Source organism: Emydura macquarii, unplaced genomic scaffold, assembly GCF_026122565.2.
Source record: "Emydura macquarii macquarii isolate MOO-44397 ecotype Brisbane River unplaced genomic scaffold, CSIRO-AGI_Emac_v2 contig_1253, whole genome shotgun sequence".
Taxonomy (NCBI): Eukaryota; Metazoa; Chordata; order Testudines; family Chelidae; genus Emydura; species Emydura macquarii.
Window position 1 is genome coordinate 80,374,855 of NW_027131390.1, and position 21,244 is coordinate 80,396,098.

The window sequence follows — 21,244 nt, forward strand, 5'->3', positions numbered from 1 at the left end:
CATAGCCTTTTGTATTTGGAGAGGCAGCCTGCACAGTATCAGGAGTAGGACTGGAGAAATTTTGCCTCCAGTGGACATAATCTCACCAGAATAAGATAAATCTGATTGGTCCCTCTGGTATGCATGCCCTTCAGTGAAAAGTGGGGATTGGCCCATGATCCAGGTGAAGGAGGGGAAGATCAGGAACAAGCAGTCCCTGTATTTCCTAATGTCAGAGAGTGCAGGAACTGTTACTATGAGAGTCTCTTTTGCCCCTCCATTCCTGTGCCTGATCACAAGGGCTGGTCACAATTCGTCCCTAGCAAACTGATCTGCACAATGATAGTGTGTGTGTATATACATACAATAAAGGAGAGAGCGAGAGAGATAGAATATATATATATATATATATATACACACAATTCACACTTTGGGTATTTAGGAGAGTATAGTGCAAGAATAGACGCTCATTAAGTATTGTCCGTTCTATGAAACTATCTGACATATAAGATTGTGCTACAAACAGCTGTTGTGGAGTTATCTGAACTTAATAATTTATTGAAAACAGGAAGACTCTGAAGAGTCCAAATACAGAGACTACAGAGAGTGGAAAGGTCTTCATCCATTATTCAATATGGTCTATATCCACTTTGTCAATATAGGATGCTCTCTTGTCAGCCTGATGAACAGAGTAGAATATAAATCAATGAAGTAAGTTTTCATTTTTTAAACCTTCAGAAGCAGCTAATGGGAACCCTAGTGAATTTTCATTGCACACTTAGGAAATTAGCCTATTTGTAGCTGGACAATGCTAGTTAACGGCCACATGCATGTCAGCTGTTACGCTGATCACTGGCTGAATCGAAGGATATAGCCCCAGGAGTTAATACAATAGTGATAGATGAACCTCTAAGGGTCCGAAGGGTCAGTATGGATAAGCATGCAAAAGTTCGAGTGCTTATTTAAAGCTTACCAGAGTTGCTTCTACCTGGAAATATCACAAGACTTTGCTTTCTTGTGAGTTTTTCTGTGCTTGCTGCCATCAGATGGAGAGAAATGCTGCTAGGACAGCCTTTCTTTTAGCATTTCAGTCACTCAGACTTCCAGCCCCAGCTAAAACAGCAAGTGCAGTGGTGTGAGAACACACAAAAATCTAGTTGAGTTCAATTTTAGCTTATGGTTGAAGTCTTGATTCATTCTTGTTTTATACCCAATCCACTTCCATTATCCAGCATTCCAACAACTACAAATTAACATTTTTCTTGGCCTCCTTTTTATATTCTAGGCCCACTGAATTATACTGATTTTTAGAGAAGTATTATCAAAAATGTATGTGGGGTTTGACCATAATAGGAGTCAGACAGCTACAATTAGCATGGACCACATTGAAAATATACCACCAGAATACTTTTGAATTTTGTAACGTATAATAAATTATTGTATTTGTCTGGAGGAACAATCAAACTCTTGCATGAAAATATTGGCAGTCATATCCCCAGTGACCCAATGAGGTTATTCTCCTGTACACAGGGCTGCACTCATAAGCAACATGAGAGGAATATAAAACCAAGAAAAATTTGAAGTCTCACAAAACATAATGATCCATTAGATTTCAAGCTTAATGTATATAGCCTACCAAAAGGGACAGATTCAGCCCGTGGTTCAGGAGGTACAAATTGCACTGCCCTGTGCCAATGAAAGCTGCTGCACCCAAGAAGATTCCTCCCCAGTGAGGGGAGGTGCTGTCACACCACCTTGGTGTGGTGATTGGACAGTTCCACCAAAGGATGGCAGCTTTAAATTCTCTCAGAGGCTCCATTGGAGGGCCACTAATGGAATCTAATGTGGGGATGGCTTGTGAATCCATATTCCATGGCTGTCATAGTCACATCATCTTTGAAGGCAGCACAGACCCCTTTTGTGTCTATAATGTATCTCTCAGTGCCTCTGGAGCTCTATGCTATTAGAGATAGTTCTGTCTCATACAGAATCTCTACCAGTTATTCACAGGTATAAAATGGCCTTCTTGTTTGTAACCTATCTGAGATTTTGTACAGCAGTGGCCCTTAAAATTTGCAGTTGTCTTAGAAAGTTAAATAAGATTTTTCAGTTTGATAATCCTCGAGTTTGCAGCTTTCAAGGTAATTTCTGTTGTAAACATTGAGTAGGACAAGTAAAAATCTGCAGATACTGAGATTCCCCTGTATATATGCTGTGTCCTAGATAAAACCAGGAGGATTTTAAGGAGCTAGTGTGCCACTATAACATATTTCACAGTATATGGCACAACTATCCATGAAGAAAAGTTTTCTTCAAATCCTACTGCACATTTGCCCTAACAGCGTGCCAGTCAATGTTATTTGAAGGGTATTCCACTTATCTGTATTCCAATCAAACTTCCAATTAATCATTAAGTATTTACACACTTTGTAGGTGACACATCATTTCTTCACAAAACTAATTGGTCCAAGTGAAAATATGACTGGAAACTTCAGATCAGTCTGCAATAGAGGTAACAGCTGGTTTTAGCTGCAAAGAAAATAATCTTCCCTTTCCTTTTAATATGCATTAAAAGTAACCATTTCATTGTGAGAAGTCCACTGCACCTGTTGTGAGATCAATGAAATATTATGGTATGTCTCATATATTGAGCAGGCATGTTTGACCTGAATACACTTGGTATGTTTAACAGTAGTCAAAGAGATAAATAGGCAACATGAAATAGAAATCAGTTGTGAGTTTAGCACAGAGTTAATCAATCAAGAACCTTTTAGAAATAATCCTATGTAAGCCTTCCTCCCTCTGGTCTTCATTGAGTGTCTGGATGTAACTTCCTTGTGAATACAAGGAGAACTCCTTGCTTGCCAAGAAAGCTGGCCAGCTGGAAGGGATCTCCCAGCACATTTGCTCAAGGTGTGCAGCAATGTCCATGCTCCTGATGCCTACTGGTGAACTGCCAGTGGCGTTGAGCCCCCTAAGTGCACAATGCATTATGGAGTTCTTGTTGAGGCAGTGTAGCTCTGCACTTATGCCAGTGCCTAATAGGCAAAACTAAGGTCTAAGGGCCAGATTTTCAAAGGCATTTAGTCATCTAAGATGTAGATAGGTGTCTGGTAGGATTTTCAAACGCGCCTAGGCCTGCATCTTTAGGCACCCGATTGCCTTTGAAAATCTGACCCTAAGAGATTTAGGCAAATTATTCAAGGCCTATTCCAATGGCCACTTAAGGCAATGGAAGTCTTTCCATTGACTTCAATAATAATAGCTACTATTATTATTTATATTGCCCTAGTATCTAGAGACCAGCCAGGCTAGGGCCCCAACGTATTAGGTGTTTTACAAATGTATAATAAATGACAGTTCCTAGCCACAAAGAGTTTACAATCTCAATGGGCATAGGGTCAGGCTCTAAATACTTGACCAATGGCAGATAGCTGAAGATGAGAAGAACCATTTATAAATATGCAAGGAAGTATTAATGGCATAAGGAGGATCTCATGTAATGTAGTCTTTCACTTTCCACAGATCTGATTTCTTCTTATTGCCTCTTTACACTGCTGCCATACCAGATAGTTTCCATACTCCTCTGCTCCTTGACAGAAATATAAAATAACATATTGTCCATCCTATTGGAGAAATAGAGATAACAGTTGTATTAGTTTGATCTTCAGAACAGTTAGTGCCTAAAATGTAATTGGATTCTTATCTTTCACATAGTTCCCTTTAGGTAGTTAACTTGTGTCTGCAACCATTGTACTGTCTTCATTGGTCAGTCATGAAAGATTTAATCTCTTCTGGGTCCCTTTTAATATATTTTAAATTATTCAAATTAGTTTTACAGACAAATCTTTTTACAGCTAATACAGCAGAGAGTCAAGTTTCATTAAAAAGCCTAGGTTTTATAGGTTATGCAGGCCTAAGTCAAGCTTGATTTGTCTTTTTCTAAACTCTGATGGGCTAAATTAGTGCCAAAATGCTCAATTCCTAACTGCTAATGATTCTATGTTATGGACAGATTTTTTTTTTTAAATCTACATTTATTCCCCAAACAATTTAGATATTATGAAAACTCCAACAGAAATGTCTCAGATCAGCTTGACTTGCCGGAAACATTAATGCTCACTAAATTTAAAATTAAATTTGAAATGCTCTGTGAAAAATGTTTCATGGAGCACTTCTAATTTAATTTGACATAAACTTATATCTCCATTAATTTTGTGTCTTTCTAAAACTCTCTAATAAAAGAACACACATTGGAAGTATACCATTTACTATAATGAGAGAGAAATCAAGTTGCAGAAAGATATTCCTTCCTGCCTAGTAATATGTCCATTTACACCAGCTGAGAATCCTGCCAATAAATTAGATCAGTCTGCCTTTTGCACACAAATTCAGTTTATCCAGGAATAAATTAAATTTTACTTCCTGTGCATCAACAACACAACTACTCATGAAAAAAAATTTGATAAATTTAGTTTTCTTGTGAATTATAGTAGAGGTAAAATTTTCAAAAGTGATTTTGGGATTTTCAAAAGCACCTAACTCCAATGGGAATTAAACACATAGGCACTTTTGAAATCCCACTTGGTTCTTATCTGCAACTATCAGTGCCTAAATACTTTTGAAAATCTGCCCCGAAACCTCCTCTTATTTGTACTCTAGGAAGTCCGCATTATTTCTAGCTTTCTAACACAGCAAAGAAGTTTTTATAGAACTTTTGAAAACCCAGTACAGAGATTAAGTTCTTATAAAACAACAGGATATGAGAGTAATGATACCTGGGATAATGACGAGTCAATGCCATGGTCAGGCTGAAGCAAGCGCTCCAATATATTTTTCTGGACAGGAGTGCATCAAACAATTCCTCTCTTTCATTCCCCACAACACACCCTGACTGTTCAGCTTCTTTCTTCCATCCCCCAGAGCTACATCTCCCTTCCCTTGTTTCTCCATTCCTCAGCTTGATTGAAAAAAAACTCACTTCCCAGTGCTATGGTCTGGCATCTCCACCAGGATGGCTGCTATCTCTATCTATAACGCAGTGGAGGGTTGTCAGCTCATGCAATGCACTGAGTTGTTAGAAAGCAGGAGAGCTTCATTCTGTGGAGTTGGTATCTCTACAATGCATTACTAACAGTGGACCAGCAGAGGCAGTATAAGAAAAAGGCAGAGTGGATTCCTTTTTTCAGAAAGTATCTAGATAAGTGAAGGAAAATATTTGCATTACTTCTATCACATTCTAAAGCTGAATAAGACATTCAGGGAATGAAAAAGAAAAGGTGGATGGGACTATGATGGTGAGACAGCGAGAAGGGAAATAAATGAAGTTATGATGGGAAATATTAAACATTTTTAAAAGGACAGCACAGGCCAGATGGGAAGTAAAGGATAAAAGAAGGTTAACAAACTAATAACAACAAATAGAGGCTTGGCTGAGGAAAAGGCGGGGGAATGGGGAGGAAGAATCCCTCAAGGAATAGCAGTGATTACAACAGAAAAGAAATACTAAATTAAGTGAAAAATAAGATTGGGGTGAGGAGGAAAATAAGTACAAACAGTATTTTACAACTGATAAAATATGGAACACATAGAACATAATTCTTGCCCTGAAGTGATTATGGACAGTCTGAAGACATGAACAAGTATAAGATCATGAAGAAGCATTGAGTGTTGAATGATCGTTATAGCTGTACTGTTTCATGGAACAGGTGCACTTTGGAATTTTTCGAAGGAGAAAAAGCAGGGGATCTAGAGGTACTGGCATGTTCCTAGTGCCATAATATGGTGAGTGGCAAAGAAGACAAAAGGAGGTTTCAGGAAAGAAACTTGGAAGGACCCTAGTGTTGAAGGGAAAGAGATGGGCAGAGATGTCAACAGTGGTTGAGTAGAAATTTTTTTTTAAAAGTGAGAACGTGAACCTTGAAATGTACATGAAAGAAAATGGGAAATCAGTGCAGATATTCTGGAAAAGACTTTCAGTTAGAAGAGTTTCCTTCTCAGTCTTCCACTGAGGGGGAAGATGGATCTTACATTCACTGTGGAAAAGCCAAGAAGAGTAGAGGTCCTTAAATCCACCCTAAAGCCCCCTAAATCCAAATAGCCTCTACAGTTTCAGTTGCTTTCACTATTCCCCTGGCTCCTTCTGGCTTCCATTAACATGGTGCCTGCAGAAGTTGTGATGCCAAGAAATTCCCCAGACCACAGTTGTCCTAGAACTTTGCTGCCAAACCATGGATCCTACAAATCAGAGAGGGAACCCATACAAGTAACTGTAGAGTTGGGCCCAAATCATAAAATCATAGCCTCATAGAAATGTAGGGCTGGAACGGTCTATGAGAAGTCATCAAGTCCAGCCCAGTTTGGTGTCATCTACAAATTTTATAAGCATACAGTACACTCCATTATCCAAGTCATTAATGGAAATATTAAATAGTACTGGACCTATGATTGACCCTTGTGGGACCCCACTTAGATATGCCATCCCAGTTTGACAGTGAACCAATTACTTTCTGAGTATCATCTGTTAAACAGTTGTGCACCCACCTTATAGTAATTTCATCTAGACCACATTTTCCTCATTTGCTTATGATCCAAATCAGTGAAATCAATAGAAGATAGAAGACTAAATAGCTTTGAGGTTCTGAGTCTTGGTGACATACTAGCTTTTAGGGGAGCAAGAGCAAGCCGCATACAAATACTGTCCCACCATTCATGCTTCCACTCTCTACTTCCCAATATGTGGGCCTGGACTCTTCTGAAGCTTCCACAAAGGGGCTTCCTCATAGTCTAAGGGAATGGTGGAGATATATGCTGTAGAGACAGCACTCTCTCTCTAATAAATAATTTCAACTCGGATTCCTAGGTTTCATCTCCCTTCCAGTGGACAGTGAGCATTGGGGAGATGGGACTTGCAATTAAGAGGGGGGGAAAAAAGGGATTTATCTGGAGAAAAATTAAAAAGGGAGATTTTGTTAATATATTAAAACATAAAAAACAATATGAGGAAAATCCAAGGCTTGTTAGGAATACTGAAAAGGAAAAAAAAACCCATTAAATTAAAGAAGAGAAGGAAAAAAGAGAGAGAGAGAACTTAAATCAATGAAGACATAATAGTCAAATGTTCTTTTTTTATATACAAACTGTGTTGTTACAACATATCATATGCTGGATGCTCTCTGTAAATGTCTTGAGCAGAGAAAATCAGACAATGTATGAGCAAATTAATTCATTTCCTCTATGATAATGCTGTTTGCCTTGTCCATTCATTTTTACTCTTTAATATCCTAAAATGGAAAAGTGAAAAGAGATCCCACTCGCCTCAGATTACCATTATGTAACTGCAAAGGATGTCTTTCCTCACAGAACCATGGAAAAGACCATTGACATTATCAAGCCTGTTGCCATGACAGTGCAGGATTGTTCCTTATTATGTATTTTCCAATGTTTCTTGAATTTTAAAGGAAGGCATTAAGGGCTAGATTCCATCACTCTTCCTCAGGTTGAATAGCACCTTACTGCTTGACTTGCTCCATCAGAATAAATGGAGCTATTCAGAGTGAGCCAGGTTGTGATACACTAACTCCCATTGTGAAACACCTCACTTCATGTGACACTCCATTCAACTTAATATGAGTATCTACCAAGTAATGTACTGCCGAAAATGAATAAGGATATCCTAATGTGGGTCAGAGTGGGATGTTGTTCAACATGAAGAAGGGTGGCAGAATCTAGCCCTAAATGAACGGATGCTGGAAATCTCCCTGAACTCCCACATGGTGATCTTCTCTGGCATGTTCAGCTGCCAAAGAAAGACTCCATGCATAAGACACATTTGGAGCTGTAAATGTTCTGACCATATTTTCCTCCGAATGCCCCTTTCTGTATAACATTCTGAAACGTCCTGGGAAAAATAGATATGTCAGCAATTTTGTCAGATGACTCTTCCTAAAAAATTGGAGCGGTCATATTCCATTGTAGAAATCTATCACTCAAATCAGAGTTTTCGTGATACTCTCCCTTACAGCAGTTTCTTTTCTTTTGAATTATAATTTCCAGGGGTGCGAAGGGAGACTATCTTCTTTAGGACAGACTCAACATTTTTTTTTTATGTTTCCTGACAATCTGTTCAGGAGAACAGTCCCAATTCTACACATTTTTTGCACTAACAGGTTCAGATAGGGTCTTGACACTAATTGCCAGAAAGAGACAAATCTTCCCATAGGCACAAAAACTTGATTTTATTAAAGAAAGCAGCAATGCAAAAATCTGACATCTGTCCTTTAATGTTTTAATGAATAGAAAAAATGGGCTTCCAGCCCTAAAATTACAGCCTGAAGAAGCATAAAAATATGCAACTTAAATCTTCCCTATCTTGTTTTATTGTAAAGTCCTCATAGGCATCCAGTTCATACTAATGTCTGACTCCAAAGCCAAAAGCAAGCTTTTAATTCTACTGTGAACTGAGCTTTATGGAGACTATAGTAGCCTGTATCTATGGTACTTTCAAAGAAAAGGGAGAGAGAACTCCTGAATATCCACAGCCTAGGCTTGGTAACAAACCAAACCAAACAATGAACATACAAGAGAACATAGAATCATAGAATCACAGAATATTAGGGTTGGAAGGGTCTTCAGGATGTCATCTAGTCCCACCCTCTGCTCAAAGCAGGACCAATCCCAATTAAATCATGCCTGTCAGGGATCAAGCCGGGCCTTAAAGTCCTCTAAGGATGGAGATTCCACCACGTCTCTAGGTAACCCATTCCAGTGCTTCACCACCCTACTAGTGAAAAACTTTTTCTTAATATCCAACCTAGACCTCCCCCTTCCCCCCCCCCCCCTGCAACTTGAAACCTCTGCTGCTTGTTCTGTCATCTGCCACCACTGAAAACAGCCTAGCTTCATCCTCCCTGGAACCCCCTCCAGGTAGTTGAAGGCCGCTATCAAATCCCCCCTCACTCTTCTCTTCTGCAAACTAAACAATCCTCGTTTCCTCAGCCTCTCCTCATAAGTCCCATGCTCTAGACCCCTAATCATTTTTGTTGCCCTCCTCTGGACTCTCTCCAATTTGTCCACAGCCTTCCTGTAGTAGGGGGGCCCAAAACTGGACACAGTACTCCAAATGAGGCCTCATCAATGCCGAATAGAGGGGAATAATCACTTCCTTCGATCTGTTGGCAATGCTCCTACTAATGCAGCCCAACATGCTGTTAGCCTTCTTGGCAATAAGGGCACACTGTTGACTCATATCCAGCTGCTTGTCCACTGTAACTCCCAGGTCCTTTTCTGCAGAACTGCTGCCTAGCCAGTCAGTCTCCAGTATGTAGCAGTGTGTGGGATTCTTCCATCCTAAGTGCAGGATTCTGCACTTGTCCTTGTTGAATCTCATCAGATTTCTTTTTTAATAAATAGAACCTATGTCCCCAAGTCAGCAAAGTTCAGAGATTGTCTGTCCCACTCAAGTCAATGGAACTACTCACCTGCTCTAAGTTAGGCATGTGCTTAAGCTTTCTGAATTGGGGCCTGTAGGCATTTTAACTGTATGATGTTTCATCACTAGAGTCACCATGAAGTAAGGCAAAATTCTTCTGGGTTTACAACTTTTAAATAACACTTTTCCAAATAGTTTTACTATTACCCTTCATTGAAGGAGCTGAGGAAATATGTATTCTGTTTTCCTGGATGATTGGACACTTGTGTCTGATTTCCTGAAATGCTAAACACCCACAGCTTGACAAGCAGCCTCTCAAAGTTCAGAGGTTCCCTGACATGCACTGGTAGATCCTGTAGCTTCACTACTAGCTTTTATAATCTTGGCCAGACTCTCTTCTGTCAGTCCCAGAATATCAAGAAATAAATAACAATATCCCCCAAGGCCAGTCACAGCTGTTGATATAAAAAGAACTATTATATGATCATGACTTCAAATTAACCTTCAGATTTTCAGGCTAAAAAAAGTCTGTTTAGCTGCAGACAGGGGCAATATAAGAGCTAAAAATAAATCAAATTATTGAGCTATATATTTTCAGCACTCTGATTCAACTGACACATTGCATTGTTTACAACACTATACAATAACTCACAAACAAACTATATTTCAAGACTGTTAGTTTTGGAACACAATCTGACAAAAGCTAGGAAATTCTAAATTAAGGGGGAACACACCTTATGATATGTCTTCCAATTATGCGTCACACTAATAATGCTTGTAGTATGGCATTTACCTAGTTACTGTATTGAACATGTTGTTTATTCATTTCCCCTAAAACTGTGAATTTTCTTGGTTTCATCAGTTGCTATCCTGATCTTAGTGTTCAATTAGTATCACTCTTTCAGAAATCTTTGTTTTTATTACACAGTAATTTTTAGTGATGCAATATAATTTCATCTTTTTAACTATGTAGTTACATAACTGAGTTTCATAATTACTATACATATCCTAATTGTATAACTAGTTTAAGTGCATATAATTATATGATCATTTAAAAGTATAATTTATATGATGAGCATGTGGGAAAACAGATGGATAGAGGACGGGGAACCCCACAGTGATGATAAAACCAGTGAAAATCAATGGGCTTGATTTTCCACCACTGTGTGCCTTGTGTAATCATTCATACCTGTGCAAAGTTGTGACCAAATCTGAATGATGCCCTCACTTTGCACAGGGATAAATGACTGCCCCTGTGGGTACTACTGTAGGTTGTAATACTTTGGCCTCATTTTGTTTGCTAGATTAGCGTGCAGATGCTGGATGGTGCTGGTGGCATGTGCTATTCAGGAGGTCACACTGGGTGATCTGGTGGTCCCTTCTGGCCTTAAACTCTATGACTACATGAGGTGCAACATAGTGGAGAATTGGGCACATTGTTTTTAATGGATTTAAGAAAAATTAGGCTTTTTCTCTTAAATTCTTTGGTATGGAATAAGATAAAAAATAATGATCCTTCTTTCTAGTGTAAAAACAATGCCAGATTCAGCCCTCATAACCCAGGTAGTTACACACCCACAGAAATGATATTTCAAAGCCTTTTCTGAAGAGCCTCGTTTCCTTTAGGGCACCTTCCTTCTAGTCCATACTCTCTGTGATGAATCCTAAAAGGGATCGGAACTGCTGCAATATTGTATCATGAGATCACAACATATGGTGGAAATCCAGTAATCAGAGAGTCCAGCTGCTTTGAAACATGGGAACTGAATCCACTTATCCATCTTTAATTTGTCTATGCCTTTCCAGTCAGGGATCTCCAAGCCCCATGCTGAGTTAGTAGGGAGTATCTAGTGTCTTTTGTGAAATGTAATTGTAACTAATCAATCTGTATCTAAAGGGAATGAAGAGCATCCTCATTGTCACTGTCCTGAGCTGCATAATCTTTGATCATCTTGAGTGTAGAACCAGTGATCTATTCTATGATCTGGATCTTGAATGCAATTTGTGCTATTGGTAATACTGTATCACCTCCCACAGAGAATCACTGGTTTCTCAGGTTTAATATATGAAATAACACAGAATGGGTGTCTTTCTACTCACTTCAATGGGATCTGGATCAAGCCCTTGAACTGCCTTGCAGTTTGCTTTGAAGAGAATAGATGGTTACTACTCCAGTGAAAATGTTGGAGATACGAGAACTGATCTTCTCACTTCAAAACAAAACGCAGGGCTCCAGAGCCACAAAAATACCTAAGCACTTTAGGCATCTATGTTCAAAATTTAGGTGCCACTGAGAGCCTCAAAACCCCTGCTTAGCTTCTACCTATCCTTGCAGGCACCCAAAATCCCTTGGTATCTGAATTTTAACTGTAAAAGTCCTCTTGGTTCCTACGTTTCTGCTGCTAGTTATGTGCACAATGCCTCACTCTAGGCATCTCAGTGCCTACCTAAGCCCCAGTGGAATCCTCAAACCAGTCAGAGATAGGTGTTCCCCCACCTATCGCTCCTGAAGGGCCCAATCTGGGTTCTGAGCTTATCTAAAAAGGGTCCATATAAAATCCCACCAGAGAAAGAGACACCTTCCTTGTAACTTTCAATCCAGTAGTTAAAGCATTCATCCAGAATGTGAGAGACCCAGGTTCAGTTTCCCCCTTCTGCCTTAGGGCAGAAAAGGATTTGAATACAGATCTCCCACCTTTCAGGAGAGTACCCTAGCTACTAAGTTATGGGATATTCAGGAGGGTCACTTAGTCTCGCCTCATGAAGCACGTCCAATGTGGATAAATACTTAAATAGTCATTGGGCCAGAGAGAAAATGAGTGTGAAAATGATTCTGGGTATGTCTACACAGTAATATAAGCCCAAGCTCAAGCCTAACTCCCCTGGGTCCACACACCAATTGTATTAACCTAGAGCTCAGACTAAGGTCCCAGGACCCGGGAGTGTCTGAGCCCATGTTAATCTGGGACCTAGGGTCTGAGCCCTATTTCTTTTCTGTGTGCACATGGCCCCAGCTTGACTCAGGTCCTGGAATTCTTCCAGATGTATCCCAGAGTTCCTTGGGCCAGCTTCCTTTAGTCTTCTCTATGCCGACAATCTGTGGTGCAGTCTATTGCACTCTACTGCAAATGGAAGCCACAGCTCCCTTTGCAAAGGGCAGCAGCTCAGATCAGCATTAGCCCACCGTTTGCTTAACACCAGCCTGCAAGCACACTATCAGAGAGTCTGCAGGGTTTTCAGTGGAGACCGATCAGAAGAAGCGTTTTGCAAAGAGAGCTGCATTCTGGTCACAAGGGCACAGCCAGATTTTGGTACACAAATTCTGGTACACAGATTTTGGTACGCAAATACAGCCCCTGGGAGCGCCAGAGAGCAGAGTAGGGACTAAGCAGCTTCCCTGTATGGAGAGGGAGCAGCAGAGCTCCTGGCCCCCAACACCCTGGCTGCTCCCCCTCCCTGCCGGGCAGCCACTTGGTCCCCGCTGTGCTCTCTGCCGCCATCATCACCCTGTCTTCCCTGGAGCTGTTTGTGCAAAGGCACCCGAGCAGTGTGCATTGTGAGGGCAGTGAGTGGGGGGAGCCAGCCCCAAAACTTCCCTGCAGCCTCCTGCAGATCCCTTAGCCTTGCCACCCAAGCCCTGGGGATGCACTTCACTGCTCCGCTGCCAGCAGCAGCCAGGTTGGGGAGAGGGAAGATATTGTTCCTCTGAAACCTACATTTTATGTCAAACTTCAAAACAAACATAAATAGACAAAAATAAATAACCAAAAAGACAAACAAGAACACCTTCACTGAACAGCCCATTTTAAAAATTAAGAATTGCAAAGTTTCATTTTAGTAGTTTGACAGCCCTGGAGACTGATGTCCTAATTATCCTCAGAACAGGTGCACATGGGCATTTTCCTGCCACTGTGGCTCAGCCTACAGCTGGAGAGCCCAGTTCTAAAATTAGATGGTAGTTCAGTATAAAGCCTTCTCAAACTGCCATCATTCTCCTGCGACAGCTGCCAAGGGAGCTAATTATGCAGTTTATGTACTCATGTGTTCCTTATGGGCACCTGAGTCCTATCAATAGCACCACCACAGTTAGGAAACAGGGTGGGCAATAGAGCTTTCCCACAATGCAACACATTTATAGGGCTAGAGTATCAACACAGGGAGCAGGGGTGCAAGGCACTCTGAAATAGGGTGACTTTGACTCAGGTCTGCACTGCTGTGTGGATGCCAGAGCCCTAGGTTTGAGCACAGGTCAAAAAATCCTTAACCTAGAGTTGAAATGCAGCATTTCTGCTTTAGCCCAGAGTTCCTTGATATGGGTCAGCTGACTCAAGTCCCACTAACTTGAGGCTTACTTTTCTGTGTAGACATACTCTCTATGGCCTGATAGTTAGGGCACCCCAAGGGGAAATACAGGTTCCTATCCCTCACTTAGGACATACTCCTTTAATCAACATCTGCTTTTGCATAGGCAAGGAACTGGTTTTTGTGGATCCCATTCTTAAGCACCTTCCTCTCCTCTGCTCTCCTCATTCATTATATAGGGAGCCTGGGCCCCTAACTCAGGCTTAGTGGATTTCAGTGATTCTAGGTGGCTAGGTCCCTTTGTGACCCCAGGCCAGGATCACTAGTATTGGGCAAACACTATAAACTTGGAGTGCTGTAGTGGGGCATATATTTACTCTGTACCAGGAACCACCTTCCTCAGATAAAGGATATTGACTTGTTTAGCTGATATATCAGGCTAGCACCACTTACTTCAAGGAATGTGAGTTTTCACTGTTTAGTAGTAGCAAAGACATGAACTGAAAGGTTGGTTGGGTAAAAGTTTAATTGTTTAATCAAATGATTGAGTTCCCACTTGCTGCTGGTGAGAAAAAAACTGAGAGCATGCCAAATGGACAAGCTAAAAGTTCCAGAGATTTGCAGATGGAACAAATAATGGTATTTGGAACTAGTGGTAACTAGTAATTATCTTCAACTACCAATTGGAAACCAGGTGGTCTGAAGCACATAAAAAAAGAGAAACTGGCTAGTAGCTAGGAAAACTTTCTTTTGGTCTGGATAGGGCGTGACAGTAAATCTTGCAGGCTGACTTTGATAACCTAGAAGAATATTTTCTGTTAAATTTGTTTATTTTTTATTGAGGTCAGGGTCTGAAGCAATAAGAAAGGACAGGGACCAACAAATGTCATTCTCAGAATGTATAATGTGAAGGCCTTCTGATTTCTTTCTTTCTTTTTGTATCTCCTCAATGCGAATAAGCCATAGCAAACAGTACATGTCTCTTGACTATATCTCACTTATCAGGGGGTGGTTAATCCCTGTCTTTTACAAATAGCAGAATCAGTAAGGGATTGGGAGAATGGGGCTTCAGCATTCCAAGTCGGAGAGATGGGTTTTTTGTTTGGTTGGTTTTCTTTAAAGGAAGGAAGAGAAAATAACTTTTAAAAAATGCTATTCAAACACATTAATGAAAAACATAAGGGGGGGAATCCTAGATTATCTGAATCCAACAACTATTTTAAAAGTATAATTGAATTTTAGGGATTAACTCAAGGAACAGTTACAGATATTTACTGAGATTTGTGGAAGGGGCAGCTGTATTAAACAACTAATTAATGAACAGGAGGCCCTCAAAAAAGCTCTGTAAAATTAATGTATTAAGGATGGGTGGTGTGAAGCTAAGGTGCATTTCTAAGAAGACAAGTGATGTACAGTATTTATGCAAGTCCAGTTAGCAACAATTTACATAAAAATATTTATTTGAAGATTTAGAATAGGACTAATAATCCTGGGACAACTGGTAGCAGAGCTTCCTCTTTCCAAGATCAAAGGCACCTTGGATCAGCTATTGTCTTACATGTCAGTCTGTGCTGCCTAGCCTGCTTCTCCTAGGCACCTGAATAAATCTTCAGGGTGATACAGGGCTGAATTTGTCTCTAAGATACACTAACTACACCTTCAGGTACAAGACTTTATTCAAGGAATTGCCAATTTGACATAAAAATCAAAGGTGACATCTTCTCAAGGAAGAAGGAATAGGCAAACTCCACTCCTTTCAGGTGATGTGTTAGAAACTTACAAACCTTTCTATATGACTTCTACTAGATTTGTATAGTAAGAAGTGCAGCGTTGTTCAGAAGAACCTGTTCTGATTACTGATATCAAGAAATGAAAATTTCCTCTGAGGGCAAGGAAATGCAACCAAGTTATTCACTTTTGAATTTCCTACCTTTTCACTCTGAAATTCAGGCACCAGTAGCCTGTGAATATGGTCCATTTTTAAAATAACTAGAGCATATAGAAGCATAGAAATGTAGAACTGGAAGGGTTCTCTAGACCAGTATTTCTCAACCTTCTTGATACCAGGAACTGGCTTGCTGCCTTCCTAAACTGTATCGGGGAGATTTCAGGAACTGGCACCAGTCCATGGACTGGTTCTTGAGAAACATTGATCTAAACCATCCCCCCCACATTTAGGTAGGAAATACAGAAAAGCTTTTCTGGAATCACATTCCCTTAATATTGAAGTAACCCATTCCTTTATTTGAAATAAAAAGGATCATACGCGTTCTTCCCTCTTATTCATACAACTTTCTTAAATTCAGAGGGTTCAATTTCATTGGGATTGCAAGAGAAGACTGTAACTTGGTGAGGTTAAGTAAACCTTCTCTCTCTGCCTAGTCCCTAAAGCTTTCAATTACCAACTAGGCTTTGGAACACAGCAGTAGAGGTATTAATCTGTTGTTTCCTAGGGCTGATGCCCATCCAGTAGAAACCATTAGAGGTCAGTTCATTTATTCGAATAGACTCTCTTGCTAAAACAGCATGCTGCGACTGCAATTCCTTTCTAATGCTGTGGATGCAGTTTATAGGAGAAGCTTTTTATAGGCTAATAATTTCCCACATGTATTGCAGGGTCTATTATGTGTCTGTTACACCTTCTGCAGCACCAAGTAAGCCCAAGAAGCTATCATGATTGATCTATTCCGGAGCTTAAACAGTATTTTTAAAAAGTAGCCTGTATAGCTAGAAAACCAAGCAAACACCAGCAGAAGAAAAGCATACAAGTAAAGGGTCTAACCCTGCCAATGAGACAGAGCACATTTTTTATAGGGGTTACTAGATTGAGCAAGAGCCATGTTTTAGGAACTCTGTACACATCTCTGTTATGTACTTTTAATGCTCTGTAGCCAGACATAAGAGATTCACCTCTCTTTGATAAATATCACTAAATATAGGGCTGAATTTTCCCATGTTTTTGAGCTCCATTTGGCACAGGAGTCGGGGTGGGCCTAGCAAGGAGCCACTAACTGCTCACTGATTCAGTGTCAGCACAGCTGCAGCTTTAGAGTAGCCTTATGCAAGTGGTGAATCAGCATAACAGAGTTCTCCAACATTCCTGTAGTGTTCTCTCACTATTCCCCCAGGTTCCCTCACGCCACGGGCATTGGGGGTGGCTGGTGCAAGACCCAGCCACTGACTTTATGCCAGTGGCGAGGTCCCCTCTCTAATTCTTCATTGGCTATTTCCTAAAGGATCTCTCCACTGTGAGCTATCAGAGCAGCGCAAAGTGTGCAGATCATACTAGAAAATCTAGGCCGTATTTTTATTTAGCATTAACAATAAATGCATAATAGGGATTCCTAAATGTCTCTTTTCCCTTCATTGGATGTGTAAACGTCCATCAGTGTGCATTCTGCATGCCTTGCCCAAATCATTACCATAGCTACTTACCTATCTTTACCCTAGGCATTTTATATTTCCTTTTGCATTTTATTTTGATGCTAATTTTTAATTGCATTTGAATCTTTTTCAGCTAGCAAACTAGTTCTAAATGGATCTTAATGAAATATAGGATTTTCATAAATGGCCAAATACTTTTAAAATAGCTAGCTTGGAGCTAATATCAACAAGTACAGGAGTACGTCTTTGCACTGACATGTCATCAACTAATGATTGTAATTACATTTTGAGTGACTAAAAATGATAATTTAAGCCCTTGTTACAAATGTGGTACGTAATGGCTAGCTGGCTGATTTATAAATGCTTGTTAACAGCTTAGAGGTTTTGTGTTGGATAGAACAATCAATAATGTGCTGATTCTTTCCTAATTTGTAGCCTAAAGTTTTGAAGCATTTACTTGAAAGGCTTCTTTAGGTTAATTCCTAAAGAATTGAGCAACAGGATTCTCAATGTTTTTTTTTCTGTCATTAGCACTTGCTAAAAATAGAATAGTAGTTAACATTGCCTTCATTGATAATCCACAAATTAGTATGGTAAGATTTAAAATTCACTAAAGTATATTCCATAAATCTATCTGCTTATACGTGTTGGTCTGTTGATGCATTACGCACTAATGTGAAAGTAATTGTAGACTAGCTGGCAGGAAAAAACTCCCGAGGCTTAAGATCTATAAATTCCATTTTAAAAATATCACTGAAAAAATAATGCATAGAAAATCTACTATAAAAATGCACCATCTCTTTTAATATGTCTTCATCAGAGAGCAAATGATAGTATAGAGAATTAGTATTCTGAATTATCGCATGTATTAAAGTTCGAGGTGCTCTTATTTGACCATAATACCCATGAAAATAATTCCACAATACACTTAATTATACTGAACTTGGTTGACAGGATCATGATCTGAAGCTTGAGTGTACCCATCCATGATGTCCTTGGCTAGAAAGTTCGTGGTGTTCTGTGTAAATATCTTTAGCTGGATATTTATCCAATTGCCTGTCAAGCTGGGGTTTATGAAAGGTTAATGAGGATTAGTGGTGCCAGAGTCACTAAATGCTCAATCCTGCAAGGCACTGAGCACTTTCCAGTGAGATTTCACCATCCTCATCTCCCATTGAAGATAGTGGGAGCTAGGAGCACTCAGCATCTCACTAGCATGCATAGTACCTTGATGGAAGTGAGCCCTAAAAGAATCTTCATGAATCTTCAGTGCCAAGAACAGCTTTTTAACTGTTTAAATGGAGGGTCAAAGTGCTTTGCTGAGAAGGCCTGCTTGTGCCTGTGTTCCACTGCAGTGAGTTTTTGGTTGAATTCTCTGATCGAGGGATTGAAATCCCCAGAAATGCAATGTTCATAGATACCAACACACATCTACTATGCAAACACCAGCAATAGCCAGCTGGTTCTTTGTCACCCATGGGAAATTTTCTCAGTCAGAGAGCCCAATAATTGTTTAGTACAGCTGCTGTAATTTCAAGGCACCAACCCATCTGCAGTCACTGTATGCATACAGCAGATGAGTCATGTTGCCGATGCATACACATGCGTGGTAGGTGTGGGTTTCAACCTTGGGCTCAGATCTTAAATTTGCTCTCTGCTTCATCATATATTTTTGGGAAGATGATGTAACAGATTATTATTATTTAGGAATCTAAATACCACACATGAGTCTAATTAATTGCACTTTAATAAAAACCACTTAAAAAAAAAAAAAGCTTGAGCATGGATGATAAAGAAATAAACAGATTCTCTTGTACCAAAATACTAAAATAAGAACTTAGATTACACGGATATAGAAACATGCAGGTAAAAGTTTATCTGCTGCTCATATCTGCATGCTGCACACTTCCCCATTTACCAATATACCCCCCAAGCCATAAAGCTGTAGCATTATTCTGAAAGTTCTGGTATGTCTAAGCATAATGCAGAACAAAGGGTTATTAAATAGGATAGGCGAGTGTGGAGGTAATAAAATATCCACCTAATACTTGTGAATCACTACAGACAGCTCAGACAAATCATTACAAGCTATTTGTATTTAAAGCAGTAATGCATCTCAGACCAAATTCTGCTTTCACTTTCATTGGGGGTAAATCTGGAGTGAAGGCAGTGGAGTCAGAAGTTATGAAAGGTCAAAAATCAGTCTGTGTTTATTCTTTTTGCATTTGCAAATAGCAATTTAGCATAGATCTTGTTATAATTTATATGGTAGAATATGGTGCAATTTCTCTATCAACTGTCTTTTCCTCTCTGTACCATGTCAATTTTTGTTTAAGATCCACCTTGCTCTGTCATTGCACAGTGTTCTGCTTACTGTCTATGGTCCTGTCCAATTAGCTTAAATCTTAAATATGTCATTTGGAAATGTTTAACTTTTTAACTAGGAGTTTAGAGCATTAGCTAGCCAGTAATCAGATTCTTTTCTGTTAAAATAAACAGGAGTAATCATTATTGGGCAGTCAGCCTTAGTGAAGATGATAGACTACAGCCTTATGTTTTACTGTTAGTCGCACTAAGCAATTAATCATACTGATGACGTAATAAATCAAAAATATGACAATTCGTATTCTGCACTTTCTAACCCAAAATAGATCTTATACAAGGATTTTAATGTTGCTTAAAAATTCAGCAACACAAACTAAAGCTAACATAGGACATTAATGAAATGGTTTGTATGTTTATTATAGGCATAATTATTAACTCAAGATTAGATAAAGTAAGAATCAACCCAACAGTTAGTCCATATTTAACTCTTTTTAGGTTCATAAAAGTCTGATTTGTATTTGTTCTTTGCATTTGCACATAATTCATTGTTACTTCTCAAATTTCAACTTAGGCAAGAAAATGAATTACTGAAAAATATCCAAAAAGCCTGTTCTTGTGATATTCCCAGCATAAATTAAACCTATGAGCACTGGATATTCACAAAAGTTTTATTTCATGAGATACTATAGCAGTCTGACTTCTAGAATAAAAGAGATTCAAACCATGTTCAGATAAGCATTGTCTTTTAGGTTCACCCATCAGTAGTCTGCTATTTGTCATCCGGTGACTATGTGAGTATAGTCAGAAAAGAACACTGTACTATTTCTGGTCCTGCAAATAAAGAAATATTGAGCTCATTGTTTAATGCTTTAATGAGAAATGTTTATACCAAACCTCCTGAATCTGAAGTCCCAAATGGAAAGCACATAGGAGGATATGGAAAGAGGTCACGCTTTCTCATGGCAACGGATTTGTTATAGCAATCTGTAGGCTGGTGGCACAGTCCAGCCGGGGCGTCGCGACTCTTCCTCAGGCCCAGGCTCTGAGGAAGGCCATAGCACCTTGGTCTAAGGGAATAAGCTTAGCAAACTACAAGTCTTTAGCCCCAGCCCCAGGTGGGGCAGGCTTCTCTCACAGTCTGTAGCTCCCTGCCCCTCCCATAGGGCAGGGCTAGCAAGCAATCTGGGGCCCTCAGGCAGGGCAGGGCAGGCAAGCAGTTTACAGCCCTTGGCCCGCAAGCCAGGCAGGGCTGGTGAGACAGTTAATTGGCCCCAGCCCTCCGGCAGCGAAATAGTCTGGAGCCCCCGGCCTTGCAGGCAGGCAGGGCTAGTAAAGCTTGGTATCCTCGGTTGAACCAGTTCCGAGAAAACCACCCCGGGAGTGCTGGGCTAAGGAAGGGGGGAGCGGGACGCAGGCCCACCCGACTCCACTGCATCCCAGGCCAGGGCCCTATCAGTGGCAAAGCGTTCCGCCACGGAGTCAGCAGGGATCCAGCTGCAACACGCTGGCTGGTCTGGCCACGCACTCAGACACTCTCTAGTCAGCTGTCCCTGGGCTGCTTCCTCCCACCCAGTTCCCAGGTACCTGCATCCAGGTGTCTCCCTCTGGGTCACTGGGGTAGATGGCGAGTGGGAGTCAACCGTCACCGTCAACCGGCAGCAGGTGTGGGAACTCCTCCGGGTCCTCAGCAGAGGGTAGCTCCTCCAGGTCCCAGGGGGTCCTCCAGCACCCCAGGCTCAGTCCGCTCTTGTGGGTCCCCAATGTCGGGCAGCTCCTCCAGGTCAGGGCCGGCCTCAGGGGGTTTCTCCCACCCAGCAGGCCCGG

General features: G+C 40.4%; 1 protein-coding gene across 1 annotated transcript in view; it reads left to right on the forward strand.

The window, feature by feature from the left end:
- The window catches only part of KCNH7 (potassium voltage-gated channel subfamily H member 7), a 312,240-nt gene that overhangs the window by 219,800 nt on the left and 71,196 nt on the right, over nucleotides 1–21,244 (forward strand). The gene's annotated exons all lie outside the window — the stretch shown is intronic.